The sequence below is a fragment of the Eleutherodactylus coqui genome, chromosome 2 (assembly GCF_035609145.1).
Source record: "Eleutherodactylus coqui strain aEleCoq1 chromosome 2, aEleCoq1.hap1, whole genome shotgun sequence".
NCBI classification, from domain to species: Eukaryota; Metazoa; Chordata; class Amphibia; order Anura; family Eleutherodactylidae; genus Eleutherodactylus; species Eleutherodactylus coqui.
The window spans coordinates 80,026,442-80,045,098 of NC_089838.1; positions in this window are offsets into that span (position 1 = coordinate 80,026,442).

Sequence of the window (18,657 nt, forward strand, 5' to 3'; positions counted from 1 at the left end):
CTTAATGCCATCATAATAGAATTTTGCATTATGGCATCATTATGGAATGTTACATTATGACATCATAATGGAATTTTGCATTATGACATCATAATGGAATGTTGCATTATGACATCATAATGGACTTTTGTATTATGACATCATAATGGAATGTTGCATTATGACATCATAATGGAATTTTGCATTATGACATCATAATGGAATGTTACATTATGACATCATAATGGAATTTTACATTATGACATCATAATGGAATGTTACATTATGACATCATAATAGAATGTTACATTATGACATCATAATGGAATTTTGCATTATGACATCATAATAGAATTTTGCATTATGGCATCATTATGGAATGTTACATTATGACATCATAATGGAATTTTGCATTATGACATCATAATGGAATGTTACATTATGACATCATAATGGAATGTTGCATTATGCCATCATAATAGAATTTTGCATTATGCCATCATAATGGAATTTTGCATTATGACATCATAATGGAATTTTGCATTATGACATCATAATGGAATTTTGCATTATGACATCATAATGGAATGTTGCATTATGACATCATAATGGAATGTAGCATTATGGCATCAATATGGAATGTTACATTATGACATCATAATGGAATTTTGCATTATGACATCATAATGGAATGTTGCATTATGACATCATAATGGAATGTTACATTATGACATCACAATGGAATTTTGCATTATGACATCATAATGGAATTTTGCATTATGACATCACAATGGAATGTTGCATTATGACATCATAATGGAATGTTACATTATGACATCATAATAGAATGTTACATTTTGACATCATAATGGAATGTTGCATTATGACATCATAATAGAATTTTGCATTATGGCATCATAATAGAATGTTACATTATGACATCATGGATTTTTGCATTATGACATCATAATGGAATTTTGCATTATGGCATTATAATAGAATGTTACATTATGACATCATAATGGAATTTTGCATTATGACATCATAATGGAATGTTGCATTATGACATCATAATGGAATGTTGCATTATGACATCATAATGGAATGTTACATTATGACATCACAATGGAATTTTGCATTATGACATCATAATGGAATTTTGCATTATGACATCATAATGGAATGTTACATTATGACATCATAATGGAATGTTACATTATGACATCATAATAGAATGTTACATTATGACATCATAATGGAATGTTGCATTATGACATCATAATGGAATGTTGCATTATGGCATCATTATGGAATGTTACATTATGGCATCATAATGGAATTTTGCATTATGACATCATAATGGAATGTTGCATTATGACATCATAATGGAATGTTGCATTATGACATCATAATGGAATGTTACATTATGACATCATAATGGAATTTTGCATTATGACATCATAATAGAATTTTGCATTATGGCATCATAATGGAATGTTACATTATGACATCATAATAGAATGTTAGATTATGACATCATAATGGAATGTTGCATTATGACATCATAATGGAATGTTGCATTATGACATCATAATGGAATTGTGCATTATGACATCATAATGGAATTTTGCATTATGGCATCATAATAGAATGTTACATTATGACATCATAATGGAATTTTGCATTATGACATCATAATGGAATGTTGCATTATGACATCATAATGGAATGTTGCATTATGACATCATAATGGAATGTTACATTATGACATCACAATGGAATTTTGCATTATGACATCATAATGGAATTTTGCATTATGACATCACAATGGAATTTTGCATTATGACATCATAATGGGATGTTACATTATGACATCATAATGGAATGGTACATTATGACATCATAATAGAATGTTACATTATGACATCATAATGGAATGTTGCATTATGACATCATAATAGAATTTTACATTATGACATCATAATAGAATTTTACATTATGACATCATAATAGAATTTTACATTATGACATCATAATGGAATGTTGCTTAATGCCATCATAATAGAATTTTGCATTATGGCATCATTATGGAATGTTACATTATGACATCATAATGGTATTTTGCATTATGACATCATAATGGAATGTTGCATTATGACATCATAATGGACTTTTGTATTATGACATCATAATGGAATGTTGCATTATGACATCATAATGGAATTTTGCATTATGACATCATAATGGAATGTTACATTATGACATCATAATGGAATTTTACATTATGACATCATAATGGAATGTTACATTATGACATCATAATAGAATGTTACATTATGACATCATAATGGAATTTTGCATTATGACATCATAATAGAATTTTGCATTATGGCATCATTATGGAATGTTACATTATGACATCATAATGGAATTTTGCATTATGACATCATAATGGAATGTTACATTATGACATCATAATGGAATGTTGCATTATGCCATCATAATAGAATTTTGCATTATGCCATCATAATGGAATTTTGCATTATGACATCATAATGGAATTTTGCATTATGACATCATAATGGAATTTTGCATTATGACATCATAATGGAATGTTGCATTATGACATCATAATGGAATGTTGCATTATGACATCATAATGGAATGTTACATTATGACACCATAATGGAATTTTGCATTATGGCATCATAATAGAATGTTACATTATGACATCATAATGGAATTTTGCATTATGACATCATAATGGAATGTTGCATTATGACATCATAATGGAATGTTGCATTATGACATCATAATGGAATGTTACATTATGACATCACAATGGAATTTTGCATTATGACATCATAATGGAATTTTGCATTATGACATCACAATGGAATTTTGCATTATGACATCATAATGGGATGTTACATTATGACATCATAATGGAATGTTACATTATGACATCATAATAGAATGTTACATTATGACATCATAATGGAATGTTGCATTATGACATCATAATGGAATGTTGCATTATGGCATCATTATGGAATGTTACATTATGGCATCATAATGGAATTTTGCATTATGACATCATAATGGAATGTTGCATTATGACATCATAATGGAATGTTGCATTATGACATCATAATGGAATGTTACATTATGACATCATAATGGAATGTTGCATTATGAGATCATAATGGAATGTTGCATTATGGCATCATTATGGAATGTTACATTATGACATCATAATGGAATGTTGCATTATGACATCATAATGGAATTTTGCATTATGACATCATAATAGAATGTTACATTTTGACATCATAATGGAATGTTGCATTATGACATCATAATAGAATTTTGCATTATGGCATCATAATAGAATGTTACATTATGACATCATGGAATTTTGCATTATGACATCATAATGGAATTTTGCATTATGGCATCATAAAAGAATGTTACATTATGACATCATAATGGAATTTTGCATTATGACATCATAATGGAATGTTGCATTATGACATCATAATGGAATGTTGCATTATGACATCATAATGGAATGTTACATTATGACATCACAATGGAATTTTGCATTATGACATCATAATGGAATTTTGCATTATGGCATCATAATAGAATGTTACATTATGACATCATAATGGAATTTTGCATTATGACATCATAATGGAATGTTGCATTATGACATCATAATGGAATGTTGCATTATGACATCATAATGGAATGTTACATTATGACATCACAATGGAATTTTGCATTATGACATCATAATGGAATTTTGCATTATGACATCATAATGGAATGTTACATTATGACATCATAATGGAATGTTACATTATGACATCATAATAGAATGTTACATTATGACATCATAATGGAATGTTGCATTATGACATCATAATGGAATGTTGCATTATGGCATCATTATGGAATGTTACATTATGGCATCATAATGGAATTTTGCATTATGACATCATAATGGAATGTTGCATTATGACATCATAATGGAATGTTGCATTATGACATCATAATGGAATGTTACATTATGACATCATAATGGAATGTTGCATTATGACATCATAATGGAATGTTGCATTATGACATCATAATGGAATTTTGCATTATGACATCATAATGGAATGTTACATTATGACATCATAATGGAATGTTGCATTATGACATCATAATAGAATTTTGCATTATGGCAGCATAATGGAATGTTACATTATGACATCATAATAGAATGTTACATTATGACATCATAATGGAATTTTGCATTATGACATCATAATGGAATGTTACATTATGACATCATAATGGAATTTTGCATTATGACATCATAATGGAATGTTGCATTATGACATCATAATGGAATTTTACATTATGACATCATAATGGAATGTTACATTATGACATCATAATGGAATGTTGCATTGTGACATCATAATGGAATGTTGCATTATGGCATCATTATGGAATGTTACATTATGACATCATAATGGAATGTTGCATTATGACATCATAATGGAATGTTGCATTATGACATCATAATGGAATTTTGCATTATGACATCATAATGGAATTTTGCATTATGACATCATAATGGAATGTTACATTATGACATCATAATGGAATGTTGCATTATGACATCATAATAGAATTTTGCATTATGGCATCATAATGGAATGTTAAATTATGACATCATAATAGAATGTTACATTATGACATCATAATGGATTGTTGCATTATGGCATCAATATGGAATGTTACATTATGACATCATAATGGAATTTTGCATTATGACATCATAATGGAATGTTGCATTATGACATCATAATGGAATGTTGCATTATGACATCATAATGGAATGTTACATTATGACATCACAATGGAATTTTGCATTATGACATCATAATGGAATGTTGCATTATGACATCATAATGGAATGTTACATTATGACATCATAATAGAATGTTACATTATGACATCATAATGGAATGTTGCATTATGACATCATAATAGAATTTTGCATTATGGCATCATAATGGAATGTTAAATTATGACATCATAATAGAATGTTACATTATGACATCATAATGGATTGTTGCATTATGGCATCAATATGAAATGTTACATTATGACATCATAATGGAATTTTGCATTATGACATCATAATGGAATGTTGCATTATGACATCATAATGGAATGTTGCATTATGACATCATAATGGAATGTTACATTATGACATCACAATGGAATTTCGCATTATGACATCATAATGGAATGTTGCATTATGACATCATAATGGAATGTTACATTATGACATCATAATAGAATGTTACATTATGACATCATAATGGAATGTTGCATTATGACATCATAATAGAATTTTGCATTATGGCATCATAATGGAATGTTACATTATGACATCATAATGGAATTTTGCATTATGACATCATAATAGAATTTTGCATTATGGCATCATAATGGAATGTTACATTATGACATCATAATAGAATGTTACATTATGACATCATAATGGAATGTTGCATTATGACATCATAATGGAATGTTGCATTATGACATCATAATGGAATGTTGCATTATGACATCATAATGGAATGTTACATTATGACATCACAATGGAATTTTGCATTATGACATCATAATGGAATTTTGCATTATGACATCACAATGGAATTTTGCATTATGACATCATAATGGGATGTTACATTATGACATCATAATGGAATGTTACATTATGACATCATAATAGAATGTTACATTATGACATCATAATGGAATGTTGCATTATGACATCATAATAGAATTTTACATTATGACATCATAATGGAATGTTGCTTAATGCCATCATAATAGAATTTTGCATTATGGCATCATTATGGAATGTTACATTATGACATCATAATGGAATTTTGCATTATGACATCATAATGGAATGTTGCATTATGACATCATAATGGACTTTTGTATTATGACATCATAATGGAATGTTGCATTATGACATCATAATGGAATTTTGCATTATGACATCATAATGGAATGTTACATTATGACATCATAATGGAATTTTACATTATGACATCATAATGGAATGTTACATTATGACATCATAATAGAATGTTACATTATGACATCATAATGGAATTTTGCATTATGACATCATAATAGAATTTTGCATTATGGCATCATTATGGAATGTTACATTATGACATCATAATGGAATTTTGCATTATGACATCATAATGGAATGTTACATTATGACATCATAATGGAATGTTGCATTATGCCATCATAATAGAATTTTGCATTATGCCATCATAATGGAATTTTGCATTATGACATCATAATGGAATTTTGCATTATGACATCATAATGGAATTTTGCATTATGACATCATAATGGAATGTTGCATTATGACATCATAATGGAATGTAGCATTATGGCATCAATATGGAATGTTACATTATGACATCATAATGGAATTTTGCATTATGACATCATAATGGAATGTTGCATTATGACATCATAATGGAATGTTGCATTATGACATCATAATGGAATGTTACATTATGACATCACAATGGAATTTTGCATTATGACATCATAATGGAATTTTGCATTATGACATCACAATGGAATGTTGCATTATGACATCATAATGGAATGTTACATTATGACATCATAATAGAATGTTACATTTTGACATCATAATGGAATGTTGCATTATGACATCATAATAGAATTTTGCATTATGGCATCATAATAGAATGTTACATTATGACATCATGGATTTTTGCATTATGACATCATAATGGAATTTTGCATTATGGCATTATAATAGAATGTTACATTATGACATCATAATGGAATTTTGCATTATGACATCATAATGGAATGTTGCATTATGACATCATAATGGAATGTTGCATTATGACATCATAATGGAATGTTACATTATGACATCACAATGGAATTTTGCATTATGACATCATAATGGAATTTTGCATTATGACATCATAATGGAATGTTACATTATGACATCATAATGGAATGTTACATTATGACATCATAATAGAATGTTACATTATGACATCATAATGGAATGTTGCATTATGACATCATAATGGAATGTTGCATTATGGCATCATTATGGAATGTTACATTATGGCATCATAATGGAATTTTGCATTATGACATCATAATGGAATGTTGCATTATGACATCATAATGGAATGTTGCATTATGACATCATAATGGAATGTTACATTATGACATCATAATGGAATTTTGCATTATGACATCATAATAGAATTTTGCATTATGGCATCATAATGGAATGTTACATTATGACATCATAATAGAATGTTAGATTATGACATCATAATGGAATGTTGCATTATGACATCATAATGGAATGTTGCATTATGACATCATAATGGAATTGTGCATTATGACATCATAATGGAATTTTGCATTATGGCATCATAATAGAATGTTACATTATGACATCATAATGGAATTTTGCATTATGACATCATAATGGAATGTTGCATTATGACATCATAATGGAATGTTGCATTATGACATCATAATGGAATGTTACATTATGACATCACAATGGAATTTTGCATTATGACATCATAATGGAATTTTGCATTATGACATCACAATGGAATTTTGCATTATGACATCATAATGGGATGTTACATTATGACATCATAATGGAATGGTACATTATGACATCATAATAGAATGTTACATTATGACATCATAATGGAATGTTGCATTATGACATCATAATAGAATTTTACATTATGACATCATAATAGAATTTTACATTATGACATCATAATGGAATGTTGCTTAATGCCATCATAATAGAATTTTGCATTATGGCATCATTATGGAATGTTACATTATGACATCATAATGGTATTTTGCATTATGACATCATAATGGAATGTTGCATTATGACATCATAATGGACTTTTGTATTATGACATCATAATGGAATGTTGCATTATGACATCATAATGGAATTTTGCATTATGACATCATAATGGAATGTTACATTATGACATCATAATGGAATTTTACATTATGACATCATAATGGAATGTTACATTATGACATCATAATAGAATGTTACATTATGACATCATAATGGAATTTTGCATTATGACATCATAATAGAATTTTGCATTATGGCATCATTATGGAATGTTACATTATGACATCATAATGGAATTTTGCATTATGACATCATAATGGAATGTTACATTATGACATCATAATGGAATGTTGCATTATGCCATCATAATAGAATTTTGCATTATGCCATCATAATGGAATTTTGCATTATGACATCATAATGGAATTTTGCATTATGACATCATAATGGAATTTTGCATTATGACATCATAATGGAATTTTGCATTATGACATCATAATGGAATTTTGCATTATGACATCATAATGGAATGTTGCATTATGACATCATAATGGAATGTTGCATTATGGCATCAATATGGAATGTTACATTATGACATCATAATGGAATTTTGCATTATGACATCATAATGGAATGTTGCATTATGACATCATAATGGAATGTTGCATTATGACATCATAATGGAATGTTACATTATGACACCATAATGGAATTTTGCATTATGGCATCATAATAGAATGTTACATTATGACATCATAATGGAATTTTGCATTATGACATCATAATGGAATGTTGCATTATGACATCATAATGGAATGTTGCATTATGACATCATAATGGAATGTTACATTATGACATCACAATGGAATTTTGCATTATGACATCATAATGGAATTTTGCATTATGACATCACAATGGAATTTTGCATTATGACATCATAATGGGATGTTACATTATGACATCATAATGGAATGTTACATTATGACATCATAATAGAATGTTACATTATGACATCATAATGGAATGTTGCATTATGACATCATAATGGAATGTTGCATTATGGCATCATTATGGAATGTTACATTATGGCATCATAATGGAATTTTGCATTATGACATCATAATGGAATGTTGCATTATGACATCATAATGGAATGTTGCATTATGACATCATAATGGAATGTTACATTATGACATCATAATGGAATGTTGCATTATGAGATCATAATGGAATGTTGCATTATGGCATCATTATGGAATGTTACATTATGACATCATAATGGAATGTTGCATTATGACATCATAATGGAATTTTGCATTATGACATCATAATAGAATGTTACATTTTGACATCATAATGGAATGTTGCATTATGACATCATAATAGAATTTTGCATTATGGCATCATAATAGAATGTTACATTATGACATCATGGAATTTTGCATTATGACATCATAATGGAATTTTGCATTATGGCATCATAAAAGAATGTTACATTATGACATCATAATGGAATTTTGCATTATGACATCATAATGGAATGTTGCATTATGACATCATAATGGAATGTTGCATTATGACATCATAATGGAATGTTACATTATGACATCACAATGGAATTTTGCATTATGACATCATAATGGAATTTTGCATTATGGCATCATAATAGAATGTTACATTATGACATCATAATGGAATTTTGCATTATGACATCATAATGGAATGTTGCATTATGACATCATAATGGAATGTTGCATTATGACATCATAATGGAATGTTACATTATGACATCACAATGGAATTTTGCATTATGACATCATAATGGAATTTTGCATTATGACATCATAATGGAATGTTACATTATGACATCATAATGGAATGTTACATTATGACATCATAATAGAATGTTACATTATGACATCATAATGGAATGTTGCATTATGACATCATAATGGAATGTTGCATTATGGCATCATTATGGAATGTTACATTATGGCATCATAATGGAATTTTGCATTATGACATCATAATGGAATGTTGCATTATGACATCATAATGGAATGTTGCATTATGACATCATAATGGAATGTTACATTATGACATCATAATGGAATGTTGCATTATGACATCATAATGGAATGTTGCATTATGACATCATAATGGAATTTTGCATTATGACATCATAATGGAATGTTACATTATGACATCATAATGGAATGTTGCATTATGACATCATAATAGAATTTTGCATTATGGCAGCATAATGGAATGTTACATTATGACATCATAATAGAATGTTACATTATGACATCATAATGGAATTTTGCATTATGACATCATAATGGAATGTTACATTATGACATCATAATGGAATTTTGCATTATGACATCATAATGGAATGTTGCATTATGACATCATAATGGAATTTTACATTATGACATCATAATGGAATGTTACATTATGACATCATAATGGAATGTTGCATTGTGACATCATAATGGAATGTTGCATTATGGCATCATTATGGAATGTTACATTATGACATCATAATGGAATGTTGCATTATGACATCATAATGGAATGTTGCATTATGACATCATAATGGAATTTTGCATTATGACATCATAATGGAATTTTGCATTATGACATCATAATGGAATGTTACATTATGACATCATAATGGAATGTTGCATTATGACATCATAATAGAATTTTGCATTATGGCATCATAATGGAATGTTAAATTATGACATCATAATAGAATGTTACATTATGACATCATAATGGATTGTTGCATTATGGCATCAATATGGAATGTTACATTATGACATCATAATGGAATTTTGCATTATGACATCATAATGGAATGTTGCATTATGACATCATAATGGAATGTTGCATTATGACATCATAATGGAATGTTACATTATGACATCACAATGGAATTTTGCATTATGACATCATAATGGAATGTTGCATTATGACATCATAATGGAATGTTACATTATGACATCATAATAGAATGTTACATTATGACATCATAATGGAATGTTGCATTATGACATCATAATAGAATTTTGCATTATGGCATCATAATGGAATGTTACATTATGACATCATAATGGAATTTTGCATTATGACATCATAATAGAATTTTGCATTATGGCATCATAATGGAATGTTACATTATGACATCATAATAGAATGTTGCATTATGACATCATAATGGAATGTTGCATTATGACATCATAATGGAATGTTGCATTATGACATCATAATGGAATTGTGCATTATGACATCATAATGGAATTTTGCATTATGGCATCATAATAGAATGTTACATTATGACATCATAATGGAATTTTGCATTATGACATCATAATGGAATGTTGCATTATGACATCATAATGGAATGTTGCATTATGACATCATAATGGAATGTTACATTATGACATCACAATGGAATTTTGCATTATGACATCATAATGGAATTTTGCATTATGACATCACAATGGAATTTTGCATTATGACATCATAATGGAATGTTACATTATGACATCATAATGGAATGTTACATTATGACATCATAATAGAATGTTACATTATGACATCATAATGGAATGTTGCATTATGACATCATAATAGAATTTTACATTATGACATCATAATGGAATGTTGTTTAATGCCATCATAATAGAATTTTGCATTATGGCATCATTATGGAATGTTACATTATGACATCATAATGGAATTTTGCATTATGACATCATAATGGAATGTTGCATTATGACATCATAATGGACTTTTGTATTATGACATCATAATGGAATGTTGCATTATGACATCATAATGGAATTTTGCATTATGACATCATAATGGAATGTTACATTATGACATCATAATGGAATTTTACATTATGACATCATAATGGAATGTTACATTATGACATCATAATAGAATGTTACATTATGACATCATAATGGAATTTTGCATTATGACATCATAATAGAATTTTGCATTATGGCATCATTATGGAATGTTACATTATGACATCATAATGGAATTTTGCATTATGGCATCATAATGGAATGTTACATTATGACATCATAATGGAATGTTGCATTATGCCATCATAATAGAATTTTGCATTATGCCATCATAATGGAATTTTGCATTATGACATCATAATGGAATTTTGCATTATGACATCATAATGGAATTTTGCATTATGACATCATAATGGAATTTTGCATTATGACATCATAATGGAATGTTACATTATGACATTATAATGGAATTTTACATTATGACATCATAAGGGAATGTTGCATTATGACATCATAATGGAATTTTACATTATGACATCATAATGGAATGTTACATTATGACATCATAATGGAATTTTGCATTATGACATCATAATGGAATTTTGCATTATGACATCATAATGGAATTTAACATTATGACATCATTATGGAATGTTACATTATGACATCATAATGGAATTTTGCATTATGACATCATAATGGAATGTTGCATTATGCCATCATAATAGAATTTTGCATTATGCCATCATAATGGAATTTTGCATTATGACATCATAATGGAATTTTGCATTATGACATCATAATGCAATTTGGCATTATGACATCATAATGGAATTTTGCATTATGACATCATAATGGAATTTAACATTATGACATCATAATGGAATTTTACATTATGACATCATAATGGAATTTTGCATTATGACATCATAATGGAATTTTGCATTATGACATCATAATGGAATCTTGCATTATGACATCATAATGGAATTTTACATTATGACATCATAATGGAATTTTGCATTATGACATCATAATGGTATTTTGCATTATGACATCACAATGGAATTTTGAATTATGACATCATAATGGAATTTTGTATTATGACATCCTAATGGAATTGTATATTATGACATCATAATGGAGTTTTACATTATGACATCATAATGGAGTTTTACATTATGACATCATAATGGAATTTTACATTATGACATCATAATGGAGTTTTACATTATGACATCATAATGGTATTTTGCATTATGACATCACAATGGAATTTTGCATTATGACATCATAATGGCATTTTGCAGTATGACATGATAATGGAATTTTATATTATGACATCATAATGGGGATTTACATTATGACATCATTATGGCATTTTACATTATGACATCATAATTGAGTTTTACATTATGACATCATAATGGAATTTTACATTATGACATCATAATTGAGTTTTACATTATGACATCATAATGGAATTTTGCATTATGACATCATAAAGGAATGTTGAATTATGACATCATAATGGAATGTTGCATTATGACATCATAACGGAATTTTGCATTATGACATCATAATTGAATGTTACATTATGACATCATAATGGAATGTTACATTATGACATCATAATGGAATGTTGCATTATGACATCATAATAGAATTTTGCATTATGGCAGCATAATGGAATGTTACATTATGACATCATAATTGAATGTTACATTATGACAACATAATGGAATGTTGCATTATGGCATCATTATGGAATGTTACATTATGACATCATAATGGAATTTTGCATTATGACATCATAATGGAATGTTACATTATGACATCATAATGGAATTTTGCATTATGACATCATAATGGTATGTTGCATTATGACATCATAATGGAATGTTGCATTATGACATCATAATAGAATTTTGCATTATGGCATCATAATGGAATGTTACATTATGACATCATAATAGAATGTTACATTATGACATCATAATGGAATGCTGCATTATGGCATCAATATGGAATGTTACATTATGACATCATAATGGAATTTTGCATTATGACATCATAATGGAATGTTGCATTATGACATCATAATGGAATGTTGCATTATGACATCATAATGGAATGTTACATTATGACATCACAATGGAATTTTGCATTATGACATCATAATGGAATTTTGCATTATGACATCACAATGGAATTTTGCATTATGGCATCATAATGGAATGTTGCATTATGACATCATAATGGAATGTTACATTATGACATCATAATAGAATGTTACATTTTGACATCATAATGGAATGTTGCATTATGACATCATAATAGAATTTTGCATTATGGCATTATAATAGAATGTTACATTATGACATCATAATGGAATGTTGCATTATGACATCATAATGGAATTTAACATTATGACATCATTATGGAATGTTACATTATGACATCATAATGGAATTTTGCATTATGACATCATAATGGAATGTTACATTATGACATCATAATGGAATGTTGCATTATGCCATCATAATAGAATTTTGCATTATGCCATCATAATGGAATTTTGCATTATGACATCATAATGGAATTTTGCATTATGACATCATAATGGAATTTTGCATTATGACATCATAATGGAATTTTGCATTATGACATCATAATGTAATTTAACATTATGACATCATAATGGAATTTTACATTATGACATCATAATGGAATTTTGCATTATGACATCATAATGGAATTTTGCATTATGACATCATAATGGAATTTTGCATTATGACATCATAATGGAATTTTGCATTATGACATCATAATGGAATTTTGCATTATGACATCATAATGGTATTTTGCATTATGACATCACAATGGAATTTTGAATTATGACATCATAATGGAATTTTGTATTATGACATCCTAATGGAATTGTATATTATGACATCATAATGGAGTTTTACATTATGACATCATAATGGAGTTTTACATTATGACATCATAATGGAATTTTACATTATGACATCATAATGGAGTTTTACATTATGACATCATAATGGTATTTTGCATTATGACATCACAATGGAATTTTGCATTATGACATCATAATGGCATTTTGCAGTATGACATGATAATGGAATTTTATATTATGACATCATAATGGAGATTTACATTATGACATCATTATGGCATTTTACATTATGACATCATAATTGAGTTTTACATTATGACATCATAATGGAATTTTACATTATGACATCATAATTGAGTTTTACATTATGACATCATAATGGAATTTTGCATTATGACATCATAAAGGAATGTTGAATTATGACATCATAATGGAATGTTGCATTATGACATCATAACGGAATTTTGCATTATGACATCATAATTGAATGTTACATTATGACATCATAATGGAATGTTACATTATGACATCATAATGGAATGTTGCATTATGACATCATAATAGAATTTTGCATTATGGCATCATAATGGAATGTTACATTATGACATCATAATAGAATGTTGCATTATGACATCATAATGGAATGTTGCATTATGGCATCAATATGGAATGTTACATTATGACATCATAATGGAATTTTGCATTATGACATCATAATGGAATGTTGCATTATGACATCATAATGGAATGTTGCATTATGACATCATAATGGAATGTTACATTATGACATCACAATGGAATTTTGCATTATGACATCATAATGGAATTTTGCATTATGACATCACAATGGAATTTTGCATTATGACATCATAATGGAATGTTGCATTATGACATCATAATGGAATGTTACATTATGACATCATAATAGAATGTTACATTTTGACATCATAATGGAATGTTGCATTATGACATCATAATAGAATTTTGCATTATGGCATCATAATAGAATGTTACATTATGACATCATAATGGAATTTTGCATTATGACATCATAATGGAATGTTGCATTATGACATCATAATATAATTTTGCATTATGGCATCATAATGGAATGTTACATTATGACATCATAATGGAATTTTGCATTATGACATCATAATGGAATTTTGCATTATGACATCATAATGGAATGTTACATTATGACATCATAATGGAATGTTACATTATGACATCATAATAGAATGTTACATTATGACATCATAATGGAATGTTGCATTATGACATCATAATGGAATGTTGCATTATGGCATCATTATGGAATGTTACATTATGACATCATGGAATTTTGCATTATGACATCATAATGGAATGTTGCATTATGACATCATAATGGAATTTTGCATTATGGCATCATAATAGAATGTTACATTATGACATCATAATGGAATTTTGCATTATGACATCATAATGGAATGTTGCATTATGACATCATAATGGAATGTTGCATTATGACATCATAATGGAATGTTACATTATGACATCACAATGGAATTTTGCATTATGACATCATAATGGAATTTTGCATTATGACATCATAATGGAATGTTACATTATGACATCATAATAGAATGTTACATTATGACATCATAATGGAATGTTGCATTATGACATCATAATGGAATGTTGCATTATGACATCATAATGGAATTTTGCATTATGACATCATAATGGAATGTTACATTATGACATCATAATGGAATGTTGCATTATGACATCATAATAGAATTTTGCATTATGGCAGCATAATGGAATGTTACATTATGACATCATAATAGAATGTTACATTATGACATCATAATGGAATTTTGCATTATGACATCATAATGGAATGTTACATTATGACATCATAATGGAATTTTGCATTATGACATCATAATGGAATTTTACATTATGACATCATAATGGAATGTTACATTATGACATCATAATGGAATGTTGCATTGTGACATCATAATGGAATGTTGCATTATGGCATCATTATGGAATGTTACATTATGACATCATAATGGAATGTTGCATTATGACATCATAATGAAATGTTGCATTATGACATCATAATGGAATTTTGCATTATGACATCATAATGGAATGTTACATTATGACATCATAATGGAATGTTGCATTATGACATCATAATAGAATTTTGCATTATGGCATCATAATGGAATGTTAAATTATGACATCATAATAGAATGTTACATTATGACATCATAATGGATTGTTGCATTATGGCATCAATATGAAATGTTACATTATGACATCATAATGGAATTTTGCATTATGACATCATAATGGAATGTTGCATTATGACATCATAATGGAATGTTGCATTATGACATCATAATGGAATGTTACATTATGACATCACAATGGAATTTTGCATTATGACATCATAATGGAATGTTGCATTATGACATCATAATGGAATGTTACATTATGACATCATAATAGAATGTTACATTATGACATCATAATGGAATGTTGCATTATGACATCATAATAGAATTTTGCATTATGGCATCATAATGGAATGTTACATTATGACATCATAATGGAATTTTGCATTATGACATCATAATAGAATTTTGCATTATGGCATCATAATGGAATGTTACATTATGACATCATAATAGAATGTTACATTATGACATCATAATGGAATGTTGCATTATGACATCATAAAGGAATGTTGCATTATGACATCATAATGGAATTGTGCATTATGACATCATAATGGAATTTTGCATTATGGCATCATAATAGAATGTTACATTATGACATCATAATGGAATTTTGCATTATGACATCATAATGGAATGTTGCATTATGACATCATAATGGAATGTTGCATTATGACATCATAATGGAATGTTACATTATGACATCACAATGGAATTTTGCATTATGACATCACAATGGAATTTTGCATTATGACATCACAATGGAATTTTGCATTATGACATCATAATGGGATGTTACATTATGACATCATAATGGAATGTTACATTATGACATCATAATAGAATGTTACATTATGACATCATAATGGAATGTTGCATTATGACATCGTAATAGAATGTTACATTATGACATCATAATTGAATTTTGCATTATGACATCATAATAGAATTTTGCATTATGGCATCATTATGGAATGTTACATTATGACATCATAATGGAATTTTGCATTATGACATCATAATGGAATGTTACATTATGACATCATAATGGAATGTTGCATTATGCCATCATAATAGAATTTTGCATTATGCCATCATAATGGAATTTTGCATTATGACATCATAATGGAATTTTACATTATGACATCATAATGGAATTTTGCATTATGACATCATAATGGAATTTTGCATTATGACATCATAATGGAATCTTGCATTATGACATCATAATGGAATTTTACATTATGACATCATAATGGAATTTTGCATTATGACATCATAATGGTATTTTGCATTATGACATCACAATGGAATTTTGAATTATGACATCATAATGGAATTTTGTATTATGACATCCTAATGGAATTGTATATTATGACATCATAATGGAGTTTTACATTATGACATCATAATGGAGTTTTACATTATGACATCATAATGGAATTTTACATTATGACATCATAATGGAGTTTTACATTATGACATCATAATGGTATTTTGCATTATGACATCACAATGGAATTTTGCATTATGACATCATAATGGCATTTTGCAGTATGACATGATAATGGAATTTTATATTATGACATCATAATGGAGATTTACATTATGACATCATTATGGCATTTTACATTATGACATCATAATTGAGTTTTACATTATGACATCATAATGGAATTTTACATT